Here is a 10,371-nt window from a genome sequence, read left to right as displayed (position 1 = left end):
ACAGTGTAACAGCCAGTTATAGTAAATAGTTTTTATTTTTTCCCCTTGGTATTCTTATTTTAAAGTGAGAAAAGGAAGGAATTCTTTAAAGCAATCATTCATTGTCTGGACTGCATAAATTTAGTGTTTGTGATTGTCCTTCACTAAAAAAGAGTAACTATCAGTAAGAGAGTTGACCAAAATCTAGATTGAATAATTTTCTATCATTATAACCTGTTCAAAATTGTTAAAGTAAAATTTACAGTGGATATTCTACAAAGATATTTAAATACAGATTCATGTTTTTGAGCTAGGTCAATACAGAAGAAAATATATACAAAGTGATGATTAAAAGGTTGATGTTTAAGATTTCCTTTAGAGAACTTTTAAGTTTGGGGGTAAACCCTGGAGCTTTTTTATCCTGAAGATGATGGAACATGAATAGCCTTATTCTGTTAGCTGTTATCTTTAATTTCTGTGGATCTAGTGTAGAAGCACCCTTGGATACAACTAGGCACCCTTGTTAAGGTAAGGGTAGGTTGGAAGTGGGGCACATTAGGGGAAGAAAAGCTTGGAAAAGGCCATTACATATTCATTTCTTCTCTTAGAGGATCTGTCATCTTGACCAGGGCAAGATGTGCTGGGTTGAGTTCATTTTTCCCCTGAGTATTTTATAGTGAGAAAAGGAAAGAATTTTTTAAAAGCAAATTTTCATTCTCTAGACTGTATAAATTTAATGTTTGTGATTGTCGTGTCTCAAGAACTGGTTTCTTAAGACCTCTACGCAGTTTTTCTTTAAAGAATTTAAAAAATACATACCTCAGTTTAAAGATATGACATAGTGAAATACTTAAGTGCCAAATGTACAGTTACAGGTAACCGCCACCCACATCAATATATAGAATGTTCAACAGAGGCCTTTTTAAAAAGTGCCCCTTCTAACCACATATACCACCATTACTGCTATTCCGTATTGCTGTGCATGTTTTTGACCCTCATGTATACCTAATTATACAGTACGTAATTTTTAATGTCTGGCTTCCTTCCTCTTAGCAGTTTATGTGAAATAGCTGGTTTGCTATTTTCAAGTAGAAAAAAATATAGTGAATGCAAGTCTGTACAGATAAAACTTTTTTGAGAGGCCTTGAAATTCAGAGGTGTGGATCATGCATTAGCTATTCTGATCCATTATATGAGTTATGCTAATGTATAAAAGGAGATAATTCCTAACCCCACCAATTTAAAAAATCCCTATTATCCACTTATAAGGAATATTTTCTTAAATTCCTTTACTTTAAAATTTAAATCCTGTTTTCATTCTTATTTTTACATTTGTATTTCATTTCCACAACCCTGTCTTCTTGGCTGTACATGCAACATGATCTAAAGATAATATTGTTCTAAATAGAAGTAACAGGCTTATCTGACCACCTTATGAGATAGTGTTTTTAGACTCCATGTTTAAAAAACATAAAGAAACTGTGGCCAGAAAAGTCAAGATAAAGTAAATATGTAAATACAGTTAAAGGAGTCATTTTTTACTTTCAAGCACTTGAGTGAGGATCAGTAATCGTCTGCCTGTGTGGGTTTTGTGTCCTAGGTAGGCCCAAGACTTATTTCTTTTATGTTTTTTTCCCATTAGTTCATCTAGTGCCCCAAATTCAAATATGATCATTAAGTTGATATAGCCCAAATCTCTATTTTCAGCCCAGATTTATTTGAGCTAATCTCAATTCTAGGAGGCTAATTCTAAATGCCTACTAGACTTCTCTTGACATCTTTGCCCACTGTGCCATTAGTTTGTTTATCAGTTTCACTAGTACATGTTTTCTGGAAAATACTACTTTGTTGGTTACATAGGTGTGATCAACCTTCGCCTCCCAGGTTAGAGCCATTCTCCTGCCTCAGCCTCCTAAGGAACTGGGACTACAGATGCCTACCACCACATCCTGCTAATTTTTGTAGTTTTAGTAGAGACATGATTTTACCATATTAGCCAGGCTGATCTAGTCTTGAACTCCTGACCTTGTGATTCACCCGCCTGAGCCTATCACACCTGGCCATGTATGTCTTTTTTTATACTGAAATTTGGTTTATGCATAGTGAAGTTTATTCGTCCTTTTTTGTCTTTTTTCTTTTCTTTCCTTTTTTTTTTTTTTTGAGGCAGCATCTCAATCTGTCTCCCAGGCTGGAGTGCAGTGGTACAATCTCAGCTCACTGCAACCTTTGCCTCCTGAGTTCAAGCAATTCTCCTGCCTCAGCTTCCTGAGTAGCTGGGACTACAGGCGTGTGCCACCATGCCCAGCTAATTTTTTGTATTTTTAGTAGAGATGGGGTTTCATTGTGTTAGCCAGGTTGGTCTCCATATCCTAACCTCATGATCTGCCTGCCTCAGCCTCCCAAAGTGCTGGAATTATAGACATAAGCTATCACGCATGGCCATGTATGTCTTTTTTAATACTGAAATTTGGTTTAGGTGTAGTCAACTTTATTTGTCCTTTTTTTTTTCTTTTATTTCTTTTTTTTTCTTTTCTTTTTTTTTTTTTTTTTTTTTTTTGAGATGGAGTCTCAATCTGTCTCCCAGGCTGGACTGCAGTTCTCCCAGGCTGGAGTGCAGTGGTGCAATCTTGGCTCACTGCAACTTCTGCCTCCTGAGTTCAAGCAATTCTCCTGCCTCAGCTTCCTGAGTAGCTGGGACTACAGGCGTGTGCCACCATGCCCAGCTAATATTTTGTATTTTTAGTAGAGATGGGGTTTCATCGTGTTAGCCAGGATGGTCTCTAGATCTCCTGACCTTATGATCCGCCTGCCTCAGCCTCCCAAAGTGTTGGGATTACAGGCGTCAGCCACTGCGCCCGGCTCGTCTTTTTCTTTGTAATTTGTGTTCTGGGAGTCTTCTTTGAGAAATCTTGTTCTACCCCTAAATCACAAAAGTATTCATCCGTGTTTTTGCTAAAAGTTTTAACCTTATATTCTTCATATTAGGGCTTTACTCAACCCAATATTTATTTTTTGTGCATGAGGACGGGATCTACTCTTACGGGTTACTATTTTGTATACAAACAACTAATTGTTCTAGCACCATTTATTAGAGAATTAAACTTTTTGTGTATGTGGTTTGTAACGTCACTTATCTCAAATCAGGTTTCCACACATTCCTGGGTTGCTTATTCTCTTCCATTTCTGTACTTCTATAACCTCTGTAACAATACCATACTGTCATAATTGCTGCAACTATGTAAGTAAGTGTTAATATCTAGCAAGATAAGCTTCCCCACCTGTTTTCTTCAAATTGCATTGAGAATGCCTGGCCCTTTACTACTCTGTGAATTTCAGGGTCATCTTGTCAATTCATATGAAAAAACTTTTTATTGGAAATTAATTAGGGCCTCAGTTTTCTCCTCTGTGATATGGTGATAACAGTGGTTATAACTAGATACAATTAATTTTCTAATATACTCAATGAATGTTATCATTATCATCTTTACCATCAGTGAATGACCCTTTACTCTGGCTTTGAGAACTTAAATTCAGAAATTTTATCTCTGACCACCACCTCAACTAAACATTCTTTGACTTAGTGAAACCCTCTCTTTTTCTACTCTAGTCAGCCCATTCCTGGATTTATTTATTTTTCTCATTCCTCACAGAAGTTGTTCAAATATTCACTATTCTATGTTAATAATTATGTCTTCTATTAACACTACCAGGCTTATTTTAGGCACAGATGACCTTGATTTTTAGTTACCAGAGAAGCATTTTTTTACTATCATCTCTACTTGATAAAATCCCTCCTATACGTAGCTTTTGTTCTATTCTTCAAATCTAACTGCTCCCTGTATTCTAGAGCTGAATTCTTCTAAGAACTTGCTTCATCAATTACCTCTCAAATTTTCTTTTCTTTTCTTTTTTTTTTTTACTCTTTACTGGCCCTATAAATTGATGATTTCCAGGCTTTTAGATTTCATCAGCCAATAGATTTTTAAATTGGGAAGTCAAGGTAGGTTTGCCAATTTTTTATTTGGCCAAAAAAAGGGCATTTAATAACTAACAAAACACTACTACCGTTATCTTACTACAAGGAATTACATACAGCATTATAGTTAAGACTGTAACTATACAGCATTATAGTTATATAGACCCTTGGAACCACACTGTTTGGACTACAATTCTGATTCTACTAGGATAAATTATGTAACCTGTAAAAATGTAGGTAGTATCTACCTCTTAAGGTTATATTGTGTATATTCACTACATTAAAAACAGTACCTGGCACTTATACATGCATAGTTAGTATGATCTTTCATCATCATCAATTTTTTTACATCATTATCAACTTATCTTTTTTATTCTTAGCTGCACCTTGTGTTTTTCACAGTGAATGGTTTCAGTTTGCATGATCAATGTAATTATGTAATGTGTCAATACTAATAACATGGCTACTGAGTATTTAAGATTGTTATAAATATAGAATTTTTAAAGGAAGCCCATGCAGATTTCTGGAGCTTCTTCTCTAGATGTGGTTTGTTTGACTCCTCCAAATCTCATATTGAAATCTGATCCCAGCTGGTCACGATGACTCATGCCTGTAATCCCAGCACTTTGGGAGGCTGAGCTGGGCAGATTACTTGAGGCCAGGAGTTCAGGACCAGCCTGGCCAACATGGTGAAACCCCATATCTACTAAAATTACAAAAATTAGCCAGGTGTGGTGGCGCATACCTGTAATCGTAGCTACTTAGGTGGCTGAGGCATGAGAATCACTTGAACTCGGAAGGTGGTGGTTGCAGTGAGCTGAGATTGCACCACTACACTCCAGCCTGGGAAATAGGATGAGACTGTCTCAAAACAAGAAAAAGAAATTTGCCCCCCAATGTTGTAAGTAGGGCCTAGTGGGAGGTGTTTGGGTCATGGGGGTGGTTCCCTCCTAAATGGTTTGGTGCAGTTCTTGTGATAGTTTTTCCTCTGTTTGCTCCTGTGAGAGGTGGTTGTTAAAAAAGAGCCTAGGGCCTCTGGGCACAGTGGCTCATGCCTGTAATCCCAGCACTTTGGAAGGCTGACGTGGGCAGATCACCTGAGGTCAGGAGTTCAAGACCAGGCTGGTCAACATGGTTAAACCCTGTGTCTGCTAAACATATAAAAATTATCTGGGTATGATGGCACATGCCTGTAATCCCAGCTACTTGAGAGGCTGAGGCAGGAGAATCTCTTGGACCTGGGAGATGGAGTTTGCAGTGAGCTCAGATCATGCCACTGCACTCCAGCATGGGCAACAAAGCAAGACTCTGTATCAAAAAAAAAAAAAAAAAAAAAAAATAGCCTGGACACCCCCACATCCCTCACTCTTTCTCTCTTGCCATGTGAACTGTGTACTTAACGGGCTTCTCTTGCCTTGCCCTCAGTCTGAAGATTCACAAAAAGCAGATACTGGCATCATGCTTCTTGTACAGCCTGCAGAACCATGAGAACAAATTAACCTCTTTTTTAAATAAATTATCCAACCTCAGGTATTCCTTTATAGCAACCCAAACAGACTGAAACACATACTACAAAAGTTAAGTGTACTGAACTTCTTAACAGTAGCTCTGGAAGTTAAAGGGCAATTCTTAAAATATCTGAAGACAAATTACCTGTAATTTAGAATTCTATACCAATCCAAACTAAGACCCAGTTGTGAAACTATAATAAAGTCAATTTCAAACCTAAACGTTTAAAAACTATACAGTCTATGCATCCTCTTCTCAAAAAGCTAATAGAGAATGTGTTCAACCCAAATGCAGAATAAACTAAGAAAAAGTAGGATATTTGATCAAGGAAGTAAGAAACCCAAAAAAAGAGAAAGGTAAAAGGAATCGCAGATTGATGAATTGGAAAAGTAGATGAAATTAATGGAACAACTAATAATGCTTTAACAAATTGAGAGGATACTTACAGTGGACTATAGGTTGGGGTTAAATTAATGATTATCATGTAAGAAACTAAACAATTTTTTTAAAAAGAATTATTAAATCTGTCTTTTTATACATTTTAAAGGGACAAGCAAACTTTTTTTAGTAGAACATTTTGATTTTGGTGTTTGGTGTTCTTACTTCCCTTTTGTTTATGAGGAACTACATTTGGAACTGCCTTGCCTTACCCACAGTTTTAAGAGGAAGTATTGCAAACCAGAAATAAATGGAAAACTAGAGAAACAACTGGGATCTGTAACTCAGTAACATGGCAAAACTATTTTAAAAATCACCTTCCATAATACTTTGTGGTACTAAAACCAAGCAAAACTTGGCTATATGTATATAGCCAAGGTGGGAGGATCACCTGAGGCCAGGAATTCAAGGTTACAGTGAACTATGGTCATGCCTTTGCACTCCAGCCTGTCAGTAAATACATAATAAATAAATCAACAAGCAAACAAATGATAGAATAGAGTGAATTCTGAAGAAACGTTTTCTCTTCTATAATTCTGTTAGTGTATACTGACATACCACTTGTAGTCATTGACTAGAAAAAGATTATGGTTACAAAGCAAATATATATAATATACATAATTGTATATGCATGTGTACATACTTAAAAGCTTAATTCTGTAGATCTTTGAAGTTTCTTTTTCTATTTTGGAAGCCATCTTTTTTGCCTTAGAAATTTTATAGTTACTGAAATCCGCATATATAGTCATTAAATAATAATAAAATAACAAGGAAAATTCTTATTTACCTCAGAAGTTTATGGAACTAGCTACTCCAAGCCCTGATGAACTAGGCATTAAACAGTAACCTGTACAATGCTTTGCAATATTGCAGTTGTGCATAGAATAAATGTGAGACTTAATAGTGTTACCTTAGCTGGGCATGGTGGCTCATGCGTGTAATCCCAGCACTTTGGGGGCCGAGATGGGTAAATCACAAGTTCAGGAGTTTGAAGCTAGCCTGGCCAACATAGTAAAACCCTGTGTCTACTAAAAATACAAAAAATTAGCTAAGTATGGTGGTAGGTGCCTATAATCCCATCTACTTAGGAGGCTGAGGCAGGAGAATCATTTGAACCTGGGAGGCAGAGGTTGCAGTGAACTGAGATCACGCCATTGCACTCCAGCCCAGGCGACAGTGTGAGACTCTGTTTAAAAAAAAAAAGTTACTTTATACATTTAATTGTTTTGTTTGTATTTTGACTCTGATCTAGTAAATTCAGACATGGCATTTTGTGTGAAGTAATACTATGGAGATTAAAGGCACTCTGACTAACGTCAGCAAGTTGGTGGATTAGTAGGTCCCAGCCCTCAAACCCCTGTTACACCAAATATCTTTATGGGAGCCTGGGAAACCTGCTAAGAGGTTCCAGCACCCCAGTAGAAAAAAACCCTCAAGAATAGGCACACTGAAGAGGGTAAGAAAAAGTTTCACTTTGCCTACATCCTTCTCCTCCAAGGCGGCAGAGTTCAGTGCCAAGAGAGGCCCCTTAGGCCCATGAGTTCTCCCAGGAAGGAAAGTAAGAGTCAAGTGAGTGCCCAGTTTCCCTAGCCTTGCATGGTGCTGCCCAAAAGGCTCACTTCTGTTCTTCCCTATCCAGAATACTGAGGGACTCTTCACAGATGAATAGTCTTAAGAATTGCTAGGAGAAGGAAAAAGAAGCAGAGGCTCATAGCAACCAACAGATGGTTTTTCAGAGCTAGATGTGGAGTCTAACTGGCTTGCAGACTCCACCAAAGGCCCACCCATGAACCCTACACGACACTTCACCTGCAGAACCCCTCAACTAGCTGACAAGTACACCCAGCACTCCAAGCACCCACCCAGTAGCCAGCAGCCCACCCTCCCCTGCAGATAGTGTATGCATGCCATGGCAGATAGCATATGGATGTCGGCAACTGGCTCTTTCTGGATTGGAAGAAGGCACACAACCTTGAACACTCTGGTACACTGCACTAGAGAAAATAGAAAGAGGTTCTCAGCACCTAGTCTAGGGGTGCGATTGAAAAAAAGCATACGATCCTAAGAGTTCCCTTCCCAAGATAGAATAAGAGGAGTGGAGTAGCCATAGAAAAGTTCTGAGAGACCTTCAGAATCTCTAGTAAGGCCGACTGGTGAATGTCTTTCCCTTTTGAAGCTAGTCAGTAAAGACTGGAGGAAGTGACTCTTTCTTCAAATGCAAAGATAGCAAGGCAAGGTTTCAAGGAATACACACACACACACACACACACACACACACACACACACGCTCAGAAAACATGACAGCCAAAGGAAGAAACTCATCTTGAATGTCAGCGAGCTAAATGAAATCAGGAAAACAATACATGAACAAATGATAATTTCAACAAAGAAACCATTAAAAAAGAGTCAAATTCTGGAACTAAGGAATACAATAACTGAACTGAAAAATTCAAAAGTGAGCTTAAGTGACAGATTCAATCAAGCAGAAGGAAGAATCAATGAACTTGAAGACAGATCATTTGAAATCATGCAGAGGGGGAAAAAAAAAAAGAATGAAGTAAACCTACAGGACTCTAAACCAATATGTGCATTATAGAAGTGATGGAGCAAGTAGAGAAAGAGAAAGGAGGCAGATAGCTTATATAAAGAAATAATGGCAGAAAACTGCCCAAATCTGGGGAGGAAAATGAAGATCCAGATCCACAATTCCCAAAGAACTCCACGTAGATTGAACATAAAGATGTTCAAGATTATAGTAACAAGGTTATATATGGTATTTCACTGATCTTTTTGTGGTTCATAAGCATGATGATTGGGTTTTCATGCCATTCTGTGAGATGTGCCTTTCTCAGACCTTGCTAAAACAGTGGCACATTACCTTTCTGATATGAAAATTTTTTCACTGAGACATTTAATCAAATTATCAAAAGTTATTGACAGGCTGGGCATGGTGGCTCATACCTGTAATCTCAGCACTTTGGGAGGCTGAGGTGGGCAGATCACAAGGTCAGGAGTTCAAGAAGAGCCTGGCCAGCATGGGAAACCTCATCTCTACTAAAAATATAAAAAATTAGCCAGGCATGGTGGCCTGTGCCTGTAGTCCTAGCTACTCAGGAGGCTGAGCAGGAGAATTGCTTGAACCCAGCAGATGGAGGTTGCAGTGAGCTGAGATTGAGCCACTGCACTCCAGCCTGGCAACAGAGCAAGACTCTATCTCAAACAAACAAAGTTAATGACAATTTTGACAGAAAGAAGAGGAAAGCAACTTATCATGTGCAAGGGAGCTCCTATAAGAGTTTCAATGGATTTTTCAGCAAACCTTGCAAGCCAGAAGAAAATGAGATGATACAGTCAAAATACTGAAAGAAAAAGAAAAAGCTTGCCAACTAAGAATAATTTACCCACAAAGCTGTCATTTACAAAAGGAGAGAGAAAGAATTTTCCAGAAAAACCAAAGCTGAGGGAATTTGTCACTCTCAGGTTAAAGTACCACTGGTGGTAGCCTTAGTGGAAGCTTTAAACTACCACTGGTAGTAGAACAAAATAGAAAATCCCAAATATAACCTTGTTACTCTAATAAAAATACTTTTAAATCTGAATTTCAGATTCATCTTACAATCAGCATTTTAAGCTCTATGATACAGTGTTATAATAAAATAATAGCCACTACCATTTTCAAGTGCTTACTATATGCCAAATACATGGTATTTTATTATGTTCTTCAAGAAATGTTAAAACTGAAACTAAAGTTGAAGTACTTCAAGTGGAAATTAAAGGATGCTAATTAGCAACATGAAAATGTTAAAGTATAAAACTTCCTGGTAAAGGGAAGTATGGAATTATGTTCAGAATACTCTAATACTGTAATGTAATGGTGGCACATAAAATCATTTTTAACTCTGAGTTAAAAGTATTAAGAATAACTATAGCTACAGTAATTTGTTAATTGATGCACAATATAAAAATGTAAATTTTGACATCAGTAACAAAATGTGGGAGAGAATAGATGAGTTAAAGTGTAGAGTTTTGGTATGAGATCAGCGTTATCAGCATAAATCATTAGAATGTATTCCCAAACGAATTGTATTGTATACAATATGTATAGCTTTGCATGTCAATGATACCTTAATAGTTTTTCTTTTTAAATTACCATGCTCTTTCCAGAACCATTACTTTATAATGAGTAACTTGGAAGCTTTTACTACATTATTAATAGATATAAATAGAATGTTTTTTAAAGTTGAAAATGAACTCACCATGTATAGTTTCTGTACATCTTCATTTGATACTCCTAGAGATACCAGACCTATTTCTTTTGAATATTGAGCAAGGAAATACTAGGATCCACAAGTAGTGAAACATGTCCCAAGAGTTCATCACATGTGTCTCTGACAAGAAAAACATCACAAAGAACCATTATACAAGAAGTCTTAAACTACCACTGGTGGTAGAACAAAACTTAAAATCCC

At 37.3% G+C, this 10,371-nt stretch overlaps 1 non-coding gene across 1 annotated transcript; it reads left to right on the top strand.

Moving 5' to 3' along the window:
* Positions 1 to 8,686: 8,686 nt before the first annotated feature.
* Positions 8,687 to 8,790, top strand: LOC120363836 (small nucleolar RNA U13). The gene has a single exon (XR_005579269.1). It is a non-coding gene; the product is annotated as a small nucleolar RNA U13 (small nucleolar RNA).
* Positions 8,791 to 10,371: the final 1,581 nt, after the last annotated feature.

This window comes from Saimiri boliviensis, chromosome 3, assembly GCF_048565385.1.
Source record: "Saimiri boliviensis isolate mSaiBol1 chromosome 3, mSaiBol1.pri, whole genome shotgun sequence".
NCBI lineage: Eukaryota > Metazoa > Chordata > Mammalia > Primates > Cebidae > Saimiri > Saimiri boliviensis.
This window is presented reverse-complemented; position numbering and strand designations above follow the sequence as displayed.